The sequence below is a fragment of the Pongo pygmaeus genome, chromosome 3 (assembly GCF_028885625.2).
Source record: "Pongo pygmaeus isolate AG05252 chromosome 3, NHGRI_mPonPyg2-v2.0_pri, whole genome shotgun sequence".
NCBI classification, from domain to species: Eukaryota; Metazoa; Chordata; class Mammalia; order Primates; family Hominidae; genus Pongo; species Pongo pygmaeus.
Window position 1 is genome coordinate 104,783,391 of NC_072376.2, and position 12,111 is coordinate 104,795,501.

The 12,111-nt window shown below is 34.8% G+C and overlaps 1 protein-coding gene and 1 long non-coding RNA gene across 3 annotated transcripts in view; one reads left to right on the top strand and one right to left on the bottom strand.

The window, feature by feature from the left end:
* GRID2 (glutamate ionotropic receptor delta type subunit 2) overlaps positions 1-12,111 on the top strand; it is a 1,522,941-nt gene that overhangs the window by 18,730 nt on the left and 1,492,100 nt on the right. The gene's annotated exons all lie outside the window — the stretch shown is intronic.
* The window catches only part of LOC134739447 (uncharacterized), a 67,695-nt gene continuing 61,959 nt past the window's right edge, over positions 6,376-12,111 (bottom strand). Inside the window, exon 3 of the long non-coding RNA XR_010126084.1 lies at positions 6,376-6,427. This is a non-coding gene — a long non-coding RNA (uncharacterized LOC134739447). The remainder of the gene's footprint in view (positions 6,428-12,111) is intronic.

A 12,111-nucleotide genomic window follows, 5' to 3' on the forward strand; every position in this document is an offset into this window, starting at 1 on the left:
TCATACCCAACCTCAGATGCTTTTACAAGTATTCTCACATGGAGTGTACTGTTTTTTAAAAATGTAAAGATAGTTTACCAAAAAGATTAAAATTTGCTTTACCTTGAGTCCCAAGAGAAGAAATCATCAAGTAACCAACAGTTTTGATCATTTTTATTTTTTACAGAACTCTATTATAAAGTAACAATGACTTCAAATAAGATGTTAGCCTTAACAGTTAGTTTCATGAGTGTATATACATTTTTAAAAGGCTATTTGTTATAGATAATAACTATAAGATATTGTCTTGCATTTTTGAATAAATTCTTCTATAGATACCATGTTATCTAATTTATTCAACCTCTACAAACTTTTGTCTCAGGTGTGCCCTTTCTCAGTTTCATGTACAAGTCATTAGATTCTCCTAAACGTTTTTTTTCCTATCTCTGTTCCAAAGTCCAGTTTTACCTGAAGAAATGATCATGTGGTAACCTGCATTGGTCTCTTCCCCTCATTCTCTTGCTCTTTCATTGCTGGCCTACTTTATGTAAACCTTATTCCTTGTTTTACTTCTGGCACCCCAGGTTTTTGGTGGTCTTATCACTTTCTATGTTTTCCACATGAAACTGGCTTTGAGAGCATCATTCTCACACTGTGTTCTGAAGATTTCCACCTTCCTCCTTTCTTCTTCTTTGGTGATTTTGGCCTGATCCTTAAGTCACTTTCCTTTAGAAATTACATGATCATAGACTCGTTCATGGAAAGACTGTTAGAGATTGTCCAGAGCCTAGGACCCTCCTTTTGCTAATGAGCACATTGAGAGGTTAAGTGGCTCAAATGCTTCACAGGTAGGAACTTTTTGAATACTCTATGAATTTTTACTAAAAATAGGAATTATATTCATATCATCAAAGTAGTATTAATGTGGCCTATTAATGTGGGCTATCTAGGAGATAGAAATAGCCTGATTATGTAGAATTCGTTAATTGTTTTCATTACATGGAATCCATTTTACTTGTGCTCTACTATATTGTATTAGAGTACAATAATTAATTCCTTTGAAGCCTACTAAATATAAGGTAAGAGGTAACTAACCCGATGTTTGGAGAACTATTCCTACAAGCTGCTAGGTGCAGTGAATGTATCATCCTCTAGGTTTCTCACAGAATTTAGAACCCAGCAGAGTTTACTCCAGTTCCAAATCCTATTTCTTTTCATACAGATGCAAACCCTTTTCCACAGCTTGCACTCTCCACTCTTCTTTCCTGCTGTCTCTCCCGCCCATCCTTTCTCTGTCCCCAGGCTCAGATTGGAACTCTTTTCTTCCCAGATTAACTAAAATTAATTCAGTGTCTATCAGAAACATGTCACTATGTATACATGTATTTGCTTGAGAATATTTTAAATTGGTGCTAAATGATACTTTTGTGTTGTAATCCTCTTATTTGCAAAGGCTACCTAAAATATTCTTGATTATATTCTGCACAGCCTATAACATGTTCTTAGGTTTCCTATGCTGTGTTTATCCTCAATAATAAACTTTTATATACACATACATACACACAGACACACATACACACACTGACTTTGCAAAGCATCTTCTGTATCACTGTAGGAAGCCTTAAAGTAATATTAAATTAACAAAACGATGTGTATATTGCAAATGCAAATGAAATCTCTATGATTTATTCAAATTATAGTGAAAATCTATATATGTTGGTATGGATACGCATTTGTCACCAGGACTGGTTTGTTGAAGGTTTATAATAGTCAAACATATTTTGTAATTTATGTTAAAAAGACATGAGATAATTTTTCATAGTTTTCAAATATCACTGATTGAACAAATACCATTGTAATAATATTAGTGGAAATCAGAGTTCAAAATTATCACACTATATAAGAAAAATCTCTTCCAAAAATCCAACTGTACAAAAATTAAATCAGCTTTGCTTTTACATATTTCCTTCTGATTTCAGTCTTTGTGCATGCACAACTGAGCATGCTATAATATATATACAGTATATGATTATATGTTATATTTATGCACCCATCTCTATCATTATTTCAGTAGATATTACTAATCTTGGAGCTTTAATTGTTAATTCATTGAACTAAAAGTCATGGAGCTTGTCACATGTGTCTCAGCTCAAATGCCATTTTACCCAAATTTTAGCACTTATGGACAATTAATTTTAACCTTCTTTACCTTAGTGTTTTTATATGTAAAATGTAGATATGACCACCTAACTTGAAGGGTCAAATGAAAAATACATTAAGTAAATGAAACAGATTTTGAAAGAATGAAAGTGACTGGCCCACAATGAATTTTCAGTCAATATTAGCTTCCTTCCCCTTTCTTCTGTGCCTTCCCTCAAAACTTCATAAATATAATAAATGTAATAGGCTTTATTTAAATAATTGTACATTTTACTTCGGTCTGTTTTGTGCACATTTGCCAAATATCTTGAGGCTAGAGTTAATTGATTTTTGTAATTATGTCAAGTGAAGAGGAAAACTGCCTATGAATATATGAGTTATTTATATTCCCATTTTCAAACTCAAACAAAGAGATTTGCTATTTGTTTAACATGACAGAAAACACCTAGTACAAATTTTTGTTATTTTTTTTTATTCTTTCTCCTTTTGGCTTCAGAACTTTCATAAAATAGGAATCTTTCCAGTTGCTGATAAACCCATAATCTTTCTACTGTTTGGATTCATTTTAAGACATAACTCTTCTTTCATGACCATTTAACTTTATACTTTTATATCTTTAAAGTCATAATCTCTTCAACTTATATTGTTTTCTGATTTTTAATGTTCATATTTCAGCAATCAATTCTTAATTTCTTTTAACTTTATTTAAAAAATTATCCACATTCCCGGGTCTACTCTTTTTCTAAAACTTCTAATATATACTGTACTGAAAAGTTTGTTTTCTCCCATGTTTATGTAAGATAATTCTATGCATGAAAAGCATGCTTACATGAAAAAAAAAATAGAGGGAGATAAAATTTACAGGGATTTAGGTAAGCATTTAATTCTCTTGGCAGTTTTACATACTGGAACTGATTTACTAACTGTTCTTTTATAAAATTAAACTAGACTTGTCTTTCAGAATTGAGCTATCACTGTGATTTTAATCAACAAAACCAGTTCCTAGATTTATAACTGATTAAAGGTCAGTAACTTATTGAGACATTTGAAGGCAAATCAGAACAATGGGCATAAGTACATTGAACATAAGTCCACAATACTAATTTAAAGGTATTTTAATGAAAAACGACTTTTATTGTATTGTAGATTTAGAATTATTATTACTAAAATACAGCTAAAGTACTTCTATGGTGTATAAAGGATTATTGAACTAGTTTGCCCACCTTTGGTGCCACTATCATGAATGTAATAAATAAATACAGTCCCCTTAACCCTACTTTATCTGTTCCTAAAAATACCCAGTGGGATTCTATAGAAGATATAGAATATATAGGAAGGATAAAGTGAAAATAACTACATCCATAATCTGTAATGAAAATGATTTATTACTTGTTATTCATGGTCACCTATAAAAACCAAATAATCAGAGTAACATTTATTAAGTACTCACAATATGCCAATCATTGTTGCAAGCACTTTCTAGGCATTATCTCATTAACGTGTAGCAATAATCCTAATAATGCTGGTGTTATACCCATTTTGCAGCGGAAATAAAGGAAGTTTAACGATGCTATATAATTTGCATAACTTCTTTGAGGCACAGAAGATAAATAATACTGTCTGATATCTGTGCTTATTTGTTCCTTTATTAACTGTGTCAAGAACAGTTTTCACTGGGTTTGTATCTTTTCCATGCATCCTCTGCACTTCTTTTTTCCTCAGGTAGTCCCCTTGCCAACAAGAAGCCACATTCCATTCTTTCCTAGAGCCCTCTCTGATTTTCTGATCACTGTGATCCATGTTACTCCACACAGTTCTACTACATTGCCACATTGTAGTGTTTGGCAACTCTTTGCTGCCAATTGTAAAGAATTAAAAAAAAAAAAAGGTGAAATATTTCTTCTACAGAGTGGTCATTAAAATATCCTAGTTTTTTTTTTTTTTTGGTGCTTTACAAATAGCTATAATTTTAAGGTAGCTTTTGCTGCATCACACAATGTCAGTGATTGCTCTGAAATCACTAATAGGCTCAGTGTCTACCCCTTTAAGTATCTGTTCACGTCTCTCCAGTTTGTCAGTATCAAGTAGTTGAAGCTAGCATGCACTTTGTTTCACATTATTCCTAGATAATTAAATATCAGTTTTTAACAACATTCCTGCCTGTAATCCTAGATTTTTTTTGTGTGTGTGTGCCCTCTCAATCTCTAGTCCCAAGTTAAACAATTTCACTCAGATCCCCATTTTAGAGTGTATCACATGGTAGGGAGTAACTACACATATGTCACATGTATTCTATGTTTTATCTTTCTTTCTAATTGAGAGATAATAGTGCTTACTTAGCCATGATTCCTTGGCCTAGTATTATGGAAATTTGCCAGACCTTTACAGTAAACTAGCCCAATACTACATAAAACATTTAACCGATATTCTTCCCTTATTATGAAAAAACAGATTAAATTTAATTATTTCACATAAATATTTCAACTGTTATAGTTTCATATTTTTAAAAAATAAAATTTTTAGAACATATGTTTCAATGTGTTTCTTCCTGAAATTTTGTTTGCCTCTAATCCGCAAGACATTTCAAACATTGTTTCTGAACATGTATTCTTTGGCTGTTCCCCTCACATAGAGAATAGAAAGAAACTAAAAAAGAAATTAACAATGATTAAAATAATACATGAAATAGGAAGTTAAGCCTATAGTGCATTATTTACAGTAAGTCATTTTTATTTGGTAAGATGATGCACTGCATTAAAGTCATCAGGAAAGGAAAAAAAGGAAAACATAAAAGATTATTTTTACCATTATATTTTCAGTTTGCTTCTAATATATGCTAATGTATAAAGTGATAAATGCTCATTCACTTGAAAAGGGGCTATATAAGATAGAGACAGGGAGAAATGTCAAATGTCAAATAATAGCAAAAACAAATAATACACACATTCAAGAGGGAGAATGACCTTCAGAATGTCTAACAGCTGCATGTGGTCTAGGTCTCTGCTGGAACAGGATAAGGACTGCATCTTATGCCATGTTAAATGTTCTTCTCTGCAGGAGTACCAGTGCAGGGGAAAGGTGCAAGAGAGTGACAGGTCATTTCAGCTAATGTCAGCCAGATATGTGGACTTTATCACTAAGGATACCAGAGATTTACGGAATGGAACACTTTGAAGTTCAGCTAGAATGGTTGAAAATAAACATTCAAAAGTAATCACAGCATAACTGACTTGCGTTCATTAGGAAAATGATGACAACTTGTTTCTGTTATGTGTGGTTATACTCCTACTATATTTGCATTCACCTCTGCTAGCTTCTCAAGTAATCATGCCAAGGACACTGGTATCTCTTTCACTAGAGACGATAGATTGAATTCTAAATTTACTATAGCATTAAACTTGTATTTTTCCCTGGATTGTTCTTGAATTTTCTTGTTTTGAAAGGTAATTTTATGCCAGTGATCACAAAGAGCATAATAAAATGTAACCTGAGAAAAACCTTTGTTAGCTTAAGGAACTAAAAACAACATTATTTTGTTTTTGTTTTTGTTGGGTGTTCAGAATAAATTTAAAAAGCAGAAGCACCTGTAAAAAATAAATCTTATAGGAGTGTGCTTTTCTAACTGCTACAGCTAAGGATTAGTTAATACCTACCAGGAAGTGTTTTCTCTATGTTAATTTCAGTTTTCATGTTTCCTCTTTATGTCCTTGCAAATTATTATTTGTTCATTTATTTTTAGCAGAAAAGAGAAGATTGGACTTGAAGCTGTAATAAATTATTATTTCACATTATTTTTAAATAATTTACTCTCTGGATGTCCCTAGTCTCCTGGGTAGAGTTTGCTCTGTGTGCATGTGTATATATATGTGTGCACACGTGCATGCTAATTTTACTTGATAATCATTTTTTCCATGTCTAGCTTTCACTATTCAAGATTATTAACCCTAAATTGTTAATATTCCAAGAATAATAATTCCAAATGGTTAAGGATCACAAGTGGAATAGTACCAAAATTCTTAAACTTTTTTTTTCTGAGGTTCTGATCCTCTAGGAAGCTGATAGTACAGAACTGTGCTTTCTGGCATCTTTTTAAGCCCTCTCTGTTTAAACTTTGGAGTTTATTATAAAAGGAAAGAAAACCAAAGATGACATCTACATACTTTATTTCACTATTTTAGCTTACCCAGAATCATGTTGAATTGCATGAACTCAATTCAATCATATTAATGTTTCTCCCTGCTTGCTCACTTTTAATACTCATTTACTTAGTGTCTGTCCTGTTGGTCATCTGTAAGATAAAATTGGCAGAAAATTTTATGTAATTATTATTTCATTGCATTTAAATCTCATCCTGTCTACTTTATAGGGTTGTTAGGAGGCCCAAATGAAAAATTGCAAAGCACAATGATATATATTGATTATTTTGATATTTAGCACATTTTGTAGAATATCTACATATGCCCTGGGTAAACAATGATAAACAAAACAGGAAAAACACTCAAAAATCTTGTCTTCCTGCAGCTTACCTCTAAAATGGAAGACAGGCAATAAAGAAATGATGACATATGCAGGTCTATGAAGAAAAAACAGGAGCAAAAAGGAGTAGAGAGTGATAGAGGATATGAATTTAGATTGGGGCCAATGACATTGTGTCTGAGGAAATGACATACAACAGAGACTAAAACTAAGTGATTATTCAGGAATAGATTATTCTAGTGGGAAGAAAGAGTAAGGAAAAGGAGAGAAGAGAGAGAGGGAAGAGAAAGGAGAAAAAGGAAGAGGAGTGTGGGAGGAGAGAGAAAGAGAGAGAGAGAGAGAGAGAGAGAGAAACATGCTAGACATTTTGAAGAACCAGCAAGAATGTTAGTGTAGCCAACAGTGAGGCAGGCAAAGGTGAGTAAGGTAGATCAGTTCAGGGAAGAAAACATAACATTATTTAATCCATTGTGGGCCACATTGCACTATGATAACACTATCATGTCATAGAGTCTCACCATTGTTTAAGATGTTTAAATTTTTTAATAAGAATATATCCTCACCCTCCATTGTTTAGTCAAAAACCTCTCCCTGAATATCCTGACAACATGATAGAGGATCTGCTGTTCCTCTTCAGAGTTAGTTTCCCTGCTTGGAAGTCTCCTTGACAGCAGTAACCAGAATCTTGCAGTGGTTTGGATGGCTGGTTTTAGTAGTAATGACCTCTGTACAAGCGTGTCTCACTTTAAATTGAATGTCCACAAGGCACAGATTACAGATTACCTCTACATGTTAATTGGATCTATCATACTACTTGGGCAATATTTATAAATAGAGTTGGTAAGATTTCAAGAATTCCTCCCCTCAAGAAAGAAGAATGCTTAGATAAATTTTTATTCATAGAGACAATAATTGGAAACGTCTTATTCATTATTCCAAAAAGAATCTTCTTATAGTTTCTATAAACAAAGTAGCTATATATAATATAAACTTAAGTTTAAACTTGACTTTATATTATTTCTTTTGTGAAAAACCATTATATATATACATGTCATTATAAAATATATACATATATCATATAGCCTGTGAATTACAGTGGAAATTCTAAGTTCTTGAAACAAATTTATAGCTAGTAACTAAAGAGAAATTAGAATGTGAAAAAGTCCTGAATTTTTTTCAAACTCATCTTCTCAAATGTATATGAAAATGATCTCAATTAGGATATTTACATTTCTAGGAAAATATGGTGTCCTTTAAAAGTATGTACTAGCATTTCTTTCACTTATCAAAATTCATTTAAAAACTCTTTATTGAGCAATTACTACTCTGTTCAAGGCCGTGTATTATTCACTGTGGAGGTACTACATTAAATAAAATTGTAGAGTTCGTCCTACTTGTAGTTCATAGGAGATTGAGATGTATAAAGAATTGTTGCAAGACACAGTTCATGCAGTTTGAATCATTATTGCCAAATAATGTGTCAGACTGACCTTGATTTACGTTTTGAATAAAGTTTTAAATGGTTAAAATATTTTAATTTCTATTAAAGTTAGCACAAACTCTATATATTATTTTTAAGTAGAAAGGCAAGAGAAACTATGTGCTAACCACAAAAAGTGCCAGTGGATAGGCAGTCTGAAATTTAGACATTAGAGGTGAAATTCAGGTTACAGCACTTAGCCCAATCTGTCTTACTTTATAGTTAGCTGAGCATTGATCTGTCTTCTAGTATTTGTGTTACCCCAGAAGGAAATGAATTTGCCTTACATATTTTGCTGCTCCCATGAGGAATGGCACTTTGCTTTTCTTTTATTGAGGGTAAGCAAATACTTGTGAAATAATAGAAAGATAGGAAAGGAGGAAGGAAGAAAGGGAATGCATACAGACACACAGTATCTACTAGTTTTTCATTTGTTATTTCTTCTAAATTCAGAAAACTGGAATGACTCAATAGCTGACACAATTTATATAAAAAACAGTCAAATTGCTAGTGTTTAGAGAGCAGACCCTATTGAGCCAGACAATTTTTTAAAAATCCTGGCTTACATAACACTGTAATCTTCTACATTTTAATTTATACAGTAGAGTTAATTCCTATTTCATTGGACTTTTAGGCTTACTTTGAATAAGATGAGGTATTTACAAATCTAACACACAATAGAGGCAGGAACACTTGCTGCATGATTTCCTAGCATTATTTTCCCCTACCTCTTTCCAGTATGTCCTGATTTCACTGTGGATATCTCTACAGATATTGCTGCACTAGGAGTAAAGCATGTGACCCAGGCTTCATTAAACCATTGCATGTGATTTTCTTGTCAGTGGTAGTTGGTAAGGGGGTCACATATGTCCTAAACTGGCAGAGTTTCAGAGAGTCTCAGAAATTATGCTTGAAGCTTAGAAACTTGAACACATGTTTACCCATTTTCTGTGATAGTACTTTTCTCAGTCCCTTTCTGTTGCTATAGGATAATATCACAGACTGGGTAGTTGATAAGGAAAAAAAAATTTACTTGGATCATGGTTTTGGTGGCTGAGAGGTCCACCATTGAGGGGCTGCATCTTGTGAGGGTCTTCTTGCAGCATCATCTAATGGCACAAGGCAGAAGGGAAACAGGGCATTCGTGAGAGAACAAGAGATTGAACTCACAGCCTCAAGCCCCCTTGTAATCAGCATTAGATCATTCATAAGGGTGAAGCCCTCATGACCTAAACACTTCCTGTTAGATCCCAGCTCCCACCACTATTGCATTGGGGAATAAGTTTCCAACACATGCTTTCTGGGGAACACATTCAACCATGGCATTCCACCCCTGGTCCCCCAAATTCACATCCTTCTCAAATTGAAAAATGTATTCATTTCATCCTATAGTCCCCCAAATCTTAACTCATTCTAATATCACCTTACAAGTATAAAGTTTAAAGTTTCATCTAAATCAAATATGGGTGAGACTCAAGGCATGATTTATTCTGAGGCAAATTATCTTCCATCTGTGAAATTAACAAGTTATGTGCTTCCAAAATACAATGGTGGGATAGGCATAGGGTAGACATTTCCATTCCAAAGGGGAGAAGAAGGCAAGAAGAAGAGAATAACAATTCCCATGTGAGTCCAAAACCCAACAATGAAAACAAAATTCTTAAAGCTGTAGAATAATCTCCTTTGACTCCATGTTGCTCATCCTGGGAAAACTGGAGTGGGGTTGGGCCCTTAAGGCCTCAGGTAGTCCTGTTTCTATTGCTGTCCTGGGCTCAGTCCACTCAGCAGCTCTCACAGATGGGAGTTTTGTTCCTGCAACTCTACCTGGCTGGAATTGTACTCTGGGGGCTGTATAGTTCTGAGGTCTTGAAGGCAGCTTTGCCTCCCGTGGCTCCACTAAGCATTACCCTAGTGGATACTCTCTGTTGTGGCTCTATTCCTGTAACAAGTCTCTGCCTGGTCTCCCAGGCTGTCTGAGACATCCTTTGAAATCTGGATGAAGGCCAGAATGGCCCCACAGATCTTGCATTCTGCTCATCTGCAGAGTCAGCACCATGTGTTGCTTGTGTGTACATGGTGACACAAGCTGCAGCTGAGCTCACTGGAGCCACGATTAGGGGTCAGTTGAGCCAATGTTCTGGTGGCCAAGGAACACTGCACTGGAATGTAGTGGGCAGAGTACCAAGCTGGCCATGGGCAGTGAATGCTGAGGCCCCACAGGTGCCTTTCTGGAAACTTTGTCCTCAAGATCTTAGTTTGCCTCCAAGATCTCAGAAATGCCTTTGGGGTCATTCTCCCATTATGTTGAATAGCACTTGACTGCCTTCTATTTGTACTAATCTCTTTAGCAGATGGTTGCTTGGACACTCTCGGTTTGCTCTCCTAAATAAGCCTTTTTCATCTTTACATGGCCAGGCTATGAATTTTCTAAATTTTTCCCTTGTGCTTCCCTTTTATTTATAAATTATATCTTTGAATAATTTTTCTCCATTTGCATCTTACTATACATGGTTAAAACTAGACAAACAACTTCTTCCGTATTTTGTTTAGAAGTTTATTCCACCAGATATTCTTTTTAAAAACATCTCATTTATTTATTTAGATATGGGGTCTTGGTTTGTTACTCAGGCTGAAGTGCAGTGGCATGATCATTGATTAGCATCAAATTCCTGGTTTCAAGTGATCCTCCTGCCTCAGCCTCCTAAGTATCTTGGACTACAGGCATGTGCCACCACATGCAACTAATTTTCTTTTCATTTTTTAGAGATGAGGTCTCACTATGTTACCCAGGTTGGTCTCAATCTTCTGGGCCCTTGCAATTCTCCCATCTCAGTCTCCTGAGTAGCTTGGATTATAGGCACAAGCTACCCAGACTGGCTCCCACCAGGTATCCTGGTTCACTGCACTTAAATTCTGCCTTGCATGAAATCCTAGGGCCTGGACACAATTCCTCCACATTCTTTGCTACTTTATAACAAGGATGGCCTTTACTCCGTTTTGCAATAACTTGTTCCTCATTTCTGTCTTAGACCTCATTGGAACTGCCTTTGCCATCCATATTTCCACCAACATTCTGATTGTGACCACTTAAGTAATCCCTAAGAAGATTTAGGCTTTCCTTACAGCTCTTGTTTTCTTCTTAGCCCTTGCTGGAATTGCCCTTAATGTTCCATTTACAGCAATCTATGCTTTTGTTAGCCTGCTCCTCCAAATTCTTCCTGCCTCTATCCATTATCGAGTTCCAAAATCACTTCCACATTTTCAGGTATTTGTTATTGCAAACACAGAGATTTATTTCTTATAGTTCTTCAAGTTGGGATGCTCAAGAGCATGGTGGTGGTATTTGGTTAGGACTTTTGTACTGCATCATCCCATGGCAGAAGGCAGAAGGGTAAGAGCACATGAGAGGAAGAGAGCAAGAGGAGTCTCAACTCATTTTTTTTTTAACAAGCCCACTCTGGCAATAATGAATCCACTCTCTTTATAATGATATTAATGCCCACAAGGTAGAGCTCTTGTGACGTAATCAGCTCTTAAAGGTCCCACCACTCAACACTACTACATTGGGGACTAAGATTCCAACACATAAATTTTGGGGGACACATTCAAATCATAACAGTACTGTATGTGGATGAAAAACCTACATTGCTCTATCTTGGCTTTCAGCCTGACAACAAAGCCAGCGTAAAGAACAGAGCTGAGCCAAGAAAATCACAGAGAAACAGCCAAGTTTTGATAGTATTGTGAACCTCTGGATCAAATTGTGCCTGGAGCCTGCCCTCCCTCTAGAGTTTTCATTATACGAGTCAATAATTTTCTGTTCAAAGTTGATTTAGTTTTCTTTTTTATACTACATTAAGAATTTCAACTGATACAATAGGTAGTCAATAAATCTCAGCTTCATGACCTCTTGAGCAGTTGAATACTATATTGGAAAGGGTCACATTCCTTGTGGCTTTTTATCTTGTTGTTTGAAAGAACTGTGGTCTAAGAAAAATTATGTTTAAAGTTTTAAC